General features: G+C 38.2%; 1 protein-coding gene across 1 annotated transcript in view; it reads right to left on the reverse strand.

The window, feature by feature from the left end:
* Nucleotides 1-11,417, reverse strand: part of LOC124280315 (kazrin-like) — a 149,940-nt gene that overhangs the window by 82,024 nt on the left and 56,499 nt on the right. The gene's annotated exons all lie outside the window — the stretch shown is intronic.

The raw sequence follows: 11,417 nt of genomic DNA on the forward strand, positions 1-11,417 counted from the left end.
ATCAGCCAGAGAACTACTCAAGTAAGGGTCATATGAGCATTAAGTATAAAGTTTCATGTATATCTTCAGGAACATTCTCTGTGTGGGGTGAAGACGGGACTCACACAGATCACACACGAGACCCCCAGGGGCTAGGGAATGGCGGAAACGGATTGGGAAAGTTTTTTACACCTTTAATACATGCAGATTTTGTTTTGCTAAGATGGTATCATGGCTGCTCTGAAGGAGAAAGTACTTTAGTGCACAATAAATGAGAAGAAACGGCAATAGGCACGGAATAGAGCGCTATATCAGGTTCAGGGTCGACTTGAGTTGACGGGTTAGTGTCTCTTAATCTTTTCCCTTTTTCATGACTAATTTCGGAGAACTAAAACAGCTGTAAATCAATCTAAATTATTTCCTCGTATACAAATAGAAGTTGAGTTAAATCAAAGGTAATCAAACAATTTGATCCAAATAAGGCTGGCATACATACTTACAGTTGCAAGATGCAATAACTACAGGTTTTGCCTTCAATTCAGTTTATATTTAGTCCTTAAGCAAGACCACTGAGTAAGACTACCCAAAAAAGTTTGAGAAATATCCCCAAATTTTTGGACTATAGAAATAGTACAGTCTATTAGGCTGTCTGACATTTCAGAATGCACAAAGTGGGTAGGTCAGTTTAAATTCTTGGGGCATCAATTTGTATACTTTGCATTCCACATAAATATGTTATTTTGTTTGTAGTTTAACACCAAACTAAGCCATATTCCAGCAGTCTATAAAACAATTCTGGACCAGACAATCCAGTGATTAGCATCATAAGCATCAAGCTACACAGCTATGGTATGATGACTCGCATCAACCATGTCAGCTTTACCTACAACTATGCAGCAATGGCTAAATTAACTAACACTATTATTCAGTTGTCAAAGACAGGAAAGACATTATTTTTCAATATACTTTCATAGTTGTAATACATATTTTAAAAGATAATAAAACCTGAAATAAATGAGTAATAAGGTTGTTTTTTTTTCATTTTGACTAAACAGCATGGTGATATTTTTTAAGAGGAACACATCTGAATTCATTTCAGTACTGAGAATATTTGTATAAAGACTGTAAATGTATACTTCTTAAATCAGCAAATGTGTATCAAGTTAACTTAATGTGTTTAGGAGATAACTTTGCACCCCATCTTGCTAATTACCAGTGCATTTAAAGGAAAATGAATGCTATCAGGCTAATGCTTATGAATTCTTGTAACTATCATTTTAAGTTAAAACTACACATATGAGAGTTAGAGTAAAATCTTTTGAAAGTCTTTGTGACAATCAAATATAGAGTTATTCATTCTACTGGAGTTGCATGACCCACAACTTTCCTATGAGGACTCTTCCATGACCATAACAATACATTAATTGCATCACAATGCTTTGCAGACCATTGTGATGTCATGGTAACCGATGATCTCACAATTAAATGACATCACTAATCCCTGTCATTGACAATGGTTAGCTGTCCTTTTCACAACCAAGGCAGTAACTTATTCCTGTTTACAAACTACTAAGAAAAACAATTTTGAATAACAAACAGAATCACTCTTGTGTCCATGGATATAAAAGTTAAAACTCCTTGTCATGCCTTGAATTTTTTTATCAACTCATATACATGTACTGTATTTCCTCTAATGAGCGCCTGGGTAGTCTGTGGTACAGACCTTCAATATAGTACATCAAGTGTGGCAAGTCTAGATTTCCTATACAAAGAAGAAAACAATTACTCCTTTTTCATTAATTTTTTTTTAAACCTATGAACACAGTAAATTATTCATTTCAGGAATACCAGCCTGGGCAACAACAATACATTACAGTTAATAAGTTATATATACAAAGAAACAATTACTTAATCAGTTTCAAACATGACAGGAATACCAATATCGACAATACAACAGATTTAAATCAGTTTCAAGAAATTACTTCCACACAAATTAATTAGTCGTGCAGCAAATCCCACCACCAACTTTCTCTGATGTGGGTTACCAGCTTCTATGGGACATGTTCCATGTGCAAGTTTTCATGCGCCAACACAGGAAATGCTGTCAGCACCGGAGGGACATTTAAGTCACAATATTACCACCGGCCCCACAATCACTTGATTCATCAACCATCAAGATCCCCTGCCCGGCAGTAAGACCTCTCACGATTCGACTCCACCATCCCCCTCTCTGTTGATGTTTTGCTGCTCACAGATAAACACGTCTCCCAGAGAGCTGGAATCATGCCTATTAAACAGCCACCTGTAGGAAGGCTTCTCCTCACTGTGACTCTGTCCAAAGTACCCAGTCAGATGTGGCAAAATATTTATATTATTGATATATAGATAGATCTTGGGTCAAAGATGAATGGTATTGCAAGACCTTCGAATCCTGTGGATGATGTAATGTACATTAACAGTTCTAAAATAGTTAAACACTCAGTTGTGAAATCTTGCACCATTACTGGGGAATATCTACATTTGAGGTGAGGGCACCTGTTATCATGGACACAAGAGTCCCATTTAAAATAAACAAGACAACACTGTATGTTTGTTTATCTGGGATTTTAATCTCTCAAATAACATCTTTGTAAATTCTTAAAGGAATATCAATACCTTAAATAGTCAAATATTGTGTTATAAAATTACCAATTTAATTAGTACAAGTAATATTTAATGAATTAAACCTCCTTTCTTAAACACAATTTAACTGAAATACGGAATGCTTCAACAGAAATGACATCTGGTTGTCACCATTGAAGGGAGATAACTTGTGTCAAGCTCATTGACATGCTACATGAAATTTAACCTGTGAACATAGCAGGTTTCTCAAGTTCAAATCCCCTTAGAAGGACATTACATTCCCAGTTCAAATTCTTTTGCCTTTTTTTTAATTATGCCTCCATATGTTGCTCCCAAAGATATATTTTATGATAACTGTCCTGTCTTCAATACTCGATCTATATATCAGATTTATTCTGGCAAGCATTAAGAGATCTAAGCTGTTCCCCTGTCATAATAAATTATGTTATCTTAAAACCCTTGAAACTTTGCATTTTAATTACTTACTGGGTAAGATATAACCAAGTTCATAAAAAATGTAAGTGCATTAACTCTAATTGCAGGAATCCAGTGTATATTTTAGGTCATGCAGAAAACATTTTAAGTTTTTGTTTTGATGCAAGGTTGGAATTATTCACAATACAAATAAAAATGTCTTAGCTGAAAAAAGCTGATATCAATCTAGAATAAAGATATTTCCAATGACTGGTGATACAACTGAAATACTGAACTCTGATTATGTTATAATTCAACATTATATTCTGATTAGCTTGGCATTTTGTATATATACTTTAAATTATTTGTTGTTATATGCTTGTATTGGCTCTTTGAATGCAAGACAAATTTCCCTTGCCGGACAATAAAGTTATCTTATCTTATATTGGTCAAAATGGTGTAAACCTAATTCCCTCAAGGAGAGACAGACAGACTCAGTGACAGACTGATTCACTGACAAACAATATTCAGTTCAAACCTTGCATTCGAGCAACAATCATAAAAATGATGGCACAGTCAAGGGACAAAACTCTGCAAATTACAGCGCCAATGGTGTCCACACAATAACTGAAGCTGATATTAGCATGTACATGTTGTAATTAGTGTGATGTGTGTCTACTTAATCCAAAGTATTCTCACACCAAATTCCATATGAAACTTACCATGTCTTACTGAAATAAATTTGACAAGTTTAGCCATGACATCATACAGTGTCATTTAATACCAAGGGTCATCGTATAAACATGATAAAGGTCAAATTATCTGACAGACACACCAAGAGCAATTTAATAAACTGCAAATGACATGCAACATTTGCACTGGTTTCCATGCCAACTGTCCAGAAACATAAATTCTGTAACCACAAATAACTGAAGGAAGCATCTTTCTGCAACTCACAGAGACAATTGCATTAGCTGTCTATCTTCAAAGGTCTGTGACGGATAGCATGCCCACAAATCGTAGCGGTTACTTCAACATCTCTCTCTCTCTCTCTCTCTCACTCCCTCTCTCTTCTCTCTCTTTCTCTCCCTCCCTCCCTTTCTCTCTCCTCTCCCTCCCTCTCACTTTCTCTCTCCTCTTTCCCTCTTCTCTCTTTCCCTACCTCTCTCTCTCTCCTTCCCTCTCTCTCCTCTCTTTCTGTCTCTCTCCTATCTCATTCTCTCTCTCTCCTCTCTGTCTCTCTCTCATTTGTACGTTGCAACGCACCCGTGAAGGTCCGGGCTTAAGTTGCAACTAACAGGTTTGGTGGTCAGGATCGCTCAGATTTGGTTGACACATGTCATTCTATCTCAACTGCGAAGATCGTTGCTCATGATGTTGATCACTGGATTGTCTAGTGCAGACCTAATTATTTACAGACCACTGCCATACAGTTGGAATATCGCTGAGTGTGGTGTAAAACTAAACTCACTCTGAAATTTATGCTTTGGTGTGATAAAAAAGATACGCTAACATGCTCATAAAATAGCCAGTCAACTTGATCAGTCATCATCCACATTTATTAAAGAATTGTTTCCAAAGCAAAGATACTTGATGGATATAAAAAATTAAAAGACTATTACCAAGTGATCAAACTTTTAAAACTTCATGAAATAAGTTACACAAATAATGAAAAATATTGTTAAGTTTCAACCCACTTGCTCTCTTGCTGGTTGAGGTGGGAAATGACAGACAAACAAACAATATTGATGAATTCAAGTTATATCTTTGCAAAGTTGCTTTAAAAATATACTATTTATTTATTATTTATTATTGGATATTTATATAGTCCACATATCCATATATACTACTCAAAACAAGTTATAAATGTTGCAGAACATGCACAGGCAGTGTGTTGCATTACCCACCAGCCACAACAAATGAATCAATTTGAAAATAATTTCGGTGTTGTTAATTTCTTTTGAGCAGTATATTTCCGTAGGAGTGAGTGAGTTTTAGTTTTATGCCGCTTTTAGCAATATTCCAGCAATATCATGGCGGGGGACACCAGAAATGGGCTTCACACATTGTACCCATGTGGGGAATCGAACCTGGGTATTCAGCCTGACGAGCGAACGCTTTAACCACTAGGCTACCCCACCGCCGCTTTCCGTAGGAAATTAATCACTGAAATAATCACAAATTCTGATAGAAATCTACTTTCAGTCATCAATTTGGGTGGAAAACAGGGTGCAGGTTGTGAATCCAGCTTTTAAGCTACTAACGCATTATCACCTCTACGTCTAAAAGAGAATTTGAAAGTTTTGTTAATGCAACAACAAGTTCAAGGGTGGCCCTGAGTGCATTCCACAAGGTGATCTTATGCTATGGCTCTCGTAAGGCTATGTTAAAGGTAGGGGATACATGATCCCCTACAACAATTGCTTTGAAAATGAGTACAGGGGTTTAAGTTGCTGTACTTAGCTCTACAGAGTTTCTTATAGGCACATAGCTATGATTGTGAGTTTGAATCCCAGATTTATTTGAGGTTCTTTCTAGGTATTGTCAGTATAACGTCAGCAGAACACCATTGCTCTGCGAGCTTCACAATAAATGCGGCAATAAACCCAACTCACTCACTCACTCACTCACTATGAATTTGTGGTTACTCAATAAGCCTTTAGCAGTAATTAGAGCATGGTAATTGCTTGAGTGATTGACAAAATTATCAGTTAATTGAGTAATCTTGACATTCAACACAATCCTTGACTGAAAGTATTTCTGATCAATAAAGCAATTACGAGTATGAAGTTTGCAGTCTCACAGTTAAAAGCACATTTCACATCCAGCGAAAAAACGTAAAAATCATTCGGTCATAACTGCAGCTTAATGACAAGTGGGTCTATCACGCAACTATGTCTCATGTATAACATTTTGAAGTGTAAAGGATGCCTAACATGTTAATGGCTGGTTGATTGGTTTGTAGTTAAATGCCGCACTCAGCAATATTCCAGCAATATGGCGATGGTCAGTAAATAGTCAAGTCTGGACCAGACAATCCAGTGATCAGCATCATGAGCATCGATCTACGCAACTGGGATACGATGACATGTGTCAACCAAGTCAGCGAGCCTGACCATCCGATCCCGTTAGTCACCTCTTACGACAAGCATGGGCTACTGAAGACTAATTGTAACCCGGATCTTCATGGGTAATATGTTAATAACAAAGCATTAATTCCATTTATAGACCCCACTGATCTGGCAATAAAGTCATGCAACAGGTACAGACTATTCAAATGGTATCTGAATCTGACAGAGAGATTTGACATTTTTAACAGTTTTTTTCCGCGAGTCAGAGCTTTGTTTTCATGAGTCAGAAACTAATGACTATTATTGTGGCCCTTGCAACAGTTTTCAGTTCACACAGAACATAACATTCCACTGGTCAGCTAACAGCACCTTCTATACATTTTTTAAAATTCAGACTCACAAACCACGTGGGAACAGTCTCAAATACTCATCAAGTTTATTATTATTTGAAGCTTACCACAATAGGGGGTTTATGCGCTACACCCAGATATTAAATTTTCAAGATTAGACTCATAGTGACAAAAAACATAATGTACCAAAAGCCTATTTGTCTCCCTTCGCCACCATCTTTGACGATTTGTATGCTGTTTCTAGACGCTATGATTGCCGTTTTGGGATGCTGTGAATGCCAGTTTATACCCTCAGCAACCGTTCTCGCTCGCTCTTGCAGCTGATAAGCGAGTATTGTTTCCATTTCAAACGATTAGTCTTCCATTACAGATGTATTGTTTCGGTTTTAGAGGATATTGTTGCAGTTTTGGAAGTATATTTTCCTATTTTGGTGATTTTTGTTCTGTTTTGGTGTGTATGAGTTCATGTCCAAGATATTTTTATGGATTAAACGTCGTGTGAGAAATTAAAAAAGAAGTTTAATCAATAAAAATATCTTGGACATCAATGTACAACTTCTAAATGCCACTGAAAGACATTATATGAGTTCAGTTTTGATGATTTGTTTACCGTTTGTATGGTAGGCCTGTTATTCAGGCACGGGAACACAGCAGTTTTCCCCAGTACTCCCTAAAACCTGTTGTCCATTCCCTGTTCGGCTCTGGCCACCTACCAGTGAGTATCGTGTTACAAAGGTGAGGGGGTCTTTCATCTCTACATACCTAGATGAACAAGAATGAGAGTGTGATTCTACCAGCTTCTGTGTTTATTGACATTGTGTGTCCACCATTCTCTGGCATTATACATCACCATGAAAGCTTCATTTCATGAAGGAAGGGCACCTGCTGATGTCAGTGCAGATTTTTCACACATAAAACACTGGACGTGTAACAGAAATGGGGTTTAGTGATGTATTGAGCTGCAACAATAACCAAAATACAAATTCCAATTTCAATATGGCTGTCATTGAGTCAGTAAATGAAACAGTATTATCAGGTGTTTGCACTCCTCTGATGCAGAATCAAGTGGATCAAATACCTTTGGACATGAAATCCCTCTCAGAATAAATCTGCGCATCAAACTGGATACAACCAAATGATGTTTCCCATTATGCGTGTTTGCATTGGGAAAATCTAAGGGTGTAAGGTGTTATGCTGCTTTTAGCAATATCACAGCAGGGGGGACACTAGAAATGGTTTTCACCGATTTTACACATGTGGCAAATCGGACCTTGGTTTTCAGCATGACAAGCAAATGCTCTGATCACTAGGCTACCATACCACCCCTGCTGGATCTGTATAGAGTCGTTATACAAATATGAAATATCTAGAACTCTTTACACTCTGAACTATGGGTAATGCGACAATAAACACCACTCACTCACTATGAATTTGTGGTTACTTAATAAGCAGGTTCCTCCTGAATGTAGACATCTAAAGGTGGCTGAGTCCCCCCCCCAAACAACCAAAACAAATAAAAATAAATAAAAAACAACATCAAACCACAGTAGAAAGCGAAGAGCCTAATGGTGGTAATGGCAGACTAGAGTGAGTGAGTGAGTTAAAATTTAACGTCACATGGGCAATATTTCAGCCATATCGTGACGAGACTAGAGGACATGCAAAGGGCACAAAGACTTGCCTAGAGACAAACAGGGCACAGGATCCATACACGTCTCTATATCTTGTCAGTCGTATCCCCAAACATTGGCCGCAACGTTGATCGCGGAGACACCTTGGATGAGTGGCTGTGATTGGCAGCTTGACTCCTGAGAGTTTCTACGACTTTTGTTCTCTCCCACAATGAAGGACATGTGATACATGTAGTCTCACCTTAGGCAACTGAGTTTGTTAAACATTTCCTCTGATCACCCAGCAGAAAATGGGTACCCGGTGAGAGTCAAGTGACTATTAACCTTCTAGCGCCTCACAGGTAGCTTGCGTTAATCGGGGTAATAATAATCACATTCTGATAACAGCGTCCAGTGAGCAACTAGTCAGATGGATACTAGGCGCTATATAAAATAATTATTATCATTATTATTATTAATATGCCATAAAAGTCGGTTATGTAGCATTGCATATATCAACATCAATTGGGAAACCTTTAATTAAACACTGAATTTTTAATAACATTTGCAGCTGACTTGGGGCCAAATATCGGCTTTTGAACAGGTCTAAATAAATCCCAGGGTAAGAGAGTGGTTGAAAGTTGGTTCTATTGTGACGAAACTGCTGAATCATCAATTTACCAGGCTGTCATATACCTGAAATGTTGCTGATGTTGACATAAAAGATACATCCATATTCTTAAACAATGACTCAGTTCATTCCCTGATGCCTCAGCAAGTCACAATGCAGTACATATATACTACTCAAAAAATATTAGGAACATCCTACCTTTCTTAGCCTTGCTCCAAGGCTGTACTGCATGCTAAGCCCATGGATGTATAATTCTAGCCTTCCAAGAGTGAGTGAGTATGGTTTTGCGCCGCTTTTAGCAATATTCCAGCAATATCACAGCGGGCGACACCAGAAATGGGCTTCACACATTATACCCACGTGGGGAATCGAACCCGGGTCTTTGGCGTGACGAGTGAACGCTTTAACCACCAGGTTACCCCGCCGCCCCTATCCTTCAAAGAGGCAAGTCCAGATAAGCGGACCACTAGCCTTGCTCCAAGGCTGTACTGCATGCTAATACCATGGATGTTTAATTCTATCCTTTAAAGAGGCCAACCTAAGGATGCCAGTCTGTTTGAGGGACGATGTGTTAAATTTTTTTATATTGTTTAGAAATTATCATTTCAACTATTAATCATTACCTTTAAGACTTGTGCAAGTCTAAACCTTTTTGTATGGCTCCAGTATATTTGTGGGTAGTGCAATCCAGCCTTCCAATGGTGGGTTTTCTTAACATGTTTTGAGCAGAATATATCAAAACTATATTTATTGAGCGGGAATTTACTGCTGCATCATCATTATTTAAACTGTTCGCAATGAGAAATGAAGCATGAATTACAATACCAATTTCAATAATTTCAAACGTAATGAAATTTTCATTGTTAAAGATTAGTCATATTGATCAGTGGCAACATTTTGTACTCCAAGTTCAATAGAATGGTGCTTTGCACTCATCAAGTACGCAATGCCGTGTATTTTCAGAGGTTGCACTGTGGTAAAAGGTCAGAATTGGTAGACTCCAATGAACCATTTGAAGATACCAAGGCTAAACAGTGTTCTGCAACAATAGACACAAACTGTCTACAAAGTCCACAGATAAACAGCGCTGCAGTGAGTTGCCAGGTACTGGCTACAAACATCCCACTGCATCAGTGATCAAAGTGACCACATTGAGGGGCCATCTCAAAACCACTCCACTCATTTATCTCAATCAGAAATCTGTAAAACTAAATGATGTAAAAAACATACTTGTCACTGAAATACTGAACAAATCCAAACATCAGTAATATTTTCTGTTAGATTTCCTATATGCTTTTTTGATAATTTCTTTTTAAAATGGATCCAAAAATGCTTGAGATGGTCCTTTCTGACAAACAAAGCATCCATTAATTCGTATCAACATGATCAATGATAAAGATAACATGATTATTCCCCTGCAATAACATGTTGCAGGTCAGTGCTACAGGCAACACCTGTGTCCAGGTCAACACATGGCCCCATTGATGCTTTCTATAAGGATAGAAATGGAGTGAGTGAGTGAGTGAGTGAGTGGGTGGGTGGGCGGGCAGGGCAGAGTGAGTGAGTGAATGGTTGGTGGTGAGTGGTTGAGTGTAGTGAGTGAGTGAGTGAGTGAGTGAGTGGGTGAGTGAGTGAGTGAGTGGTGAGTGAGTGAGTGAGTGAGTGAGTGAGTGAGTGAGTGAGTGAGTGAGTGAGTGGTGAGTGAGTGAATGGTTGGTTGGGTAGTGAGTGAGTGAGTGAGTGGCATGCTTGGTGGCTGCATTGAGTGGGTGGTTGAGTGGGTGGTTGAGTGAGTGGTTGAGTGAGTGGTTGGTTGGGTAGTGAGTGAGTGAGTGAGGTTTCTGTCTCAAGTTCTGAATATCTACTCACAACAGGACTCCTTTACAATTTAGAATGAATTTCTTGTTTCTCTCAAAAACATATATTTTCAGAGCCCATACAATATGTGTATTATCACATGATACCAACCACTAGTATAAATGGTCTAGTAGATATGATTAATAATAGGCCTGTAGGAATATCATGCATGGAAGTTTAAACAAAAGACCAACCCACCTTTAGAGACCTGTTCTAATCAATGTGTAGCCATTCTCCTACGGTAGCCCATTTCTGGTGTCCCCGCGTGATGTTGCTGGAATATTGCTAAAAGCGGCGTTAAAACCAAACTCAGGTCAGGTCCTACAAAGGATTACCCAACACAGTCAGTGCACCAATAAACACACACTTGCTACAGACAGTCAGACAAAGAGTACTTTCTGTGACCTGGTTGACAGACACACCTTAGCAAAGAAAAACGAACAAATTATTCATTAAGTTGATCATAAAAATTAATGATTTATTCTCATTTGTCACGCCTGTGAAAGCTGTGTTGTGTCCCATGATGCAGTTGTTTAAAATAGCAATGTCCGTCGGTAGTGCATTGAACTGTGAAACACCTGAGTTCATTGTCAGAAAAAACAAGAGCTGAATTTGTACATCATTTTCAGGTAGACTGACTGAGTTTGGTTTATGCAGTAGTAATGGTGCTTTTAGCAATATTCCAGCAACATCATCGAGGTTTGGGGACACCAGAAATGGGCTTCACATTGTACCCATGTGGGGATTCGAACCCTTTAACTTGTCTTGATCGAACATGTTGAGAGAACATGAAACTGAAAGCTTTAACCATTAGGCTACCCCACGCCCTATTTTCAGGTAGAGAAGGTGGAAACTGACTTAACTGTGTCAAGTGCATATTATA

The sequence above is a fragment of the Haliotis rubra genome, unplaced genomic scaffold, assembly GCF_003918875.1.
Source record: "Haliotis rubra isolate DU_JTF1 unplaced genomic scaffold, ASM391887v1 Scf265, whole genome shotgun sequence".
Taxonomy (NCBI): domain Eukaryota; kingdom Metazoa; phylum Mollusca; class Gastropoda; order Lepetellida; family Haliotidae; genus Haliotis; species Haliotis rubra.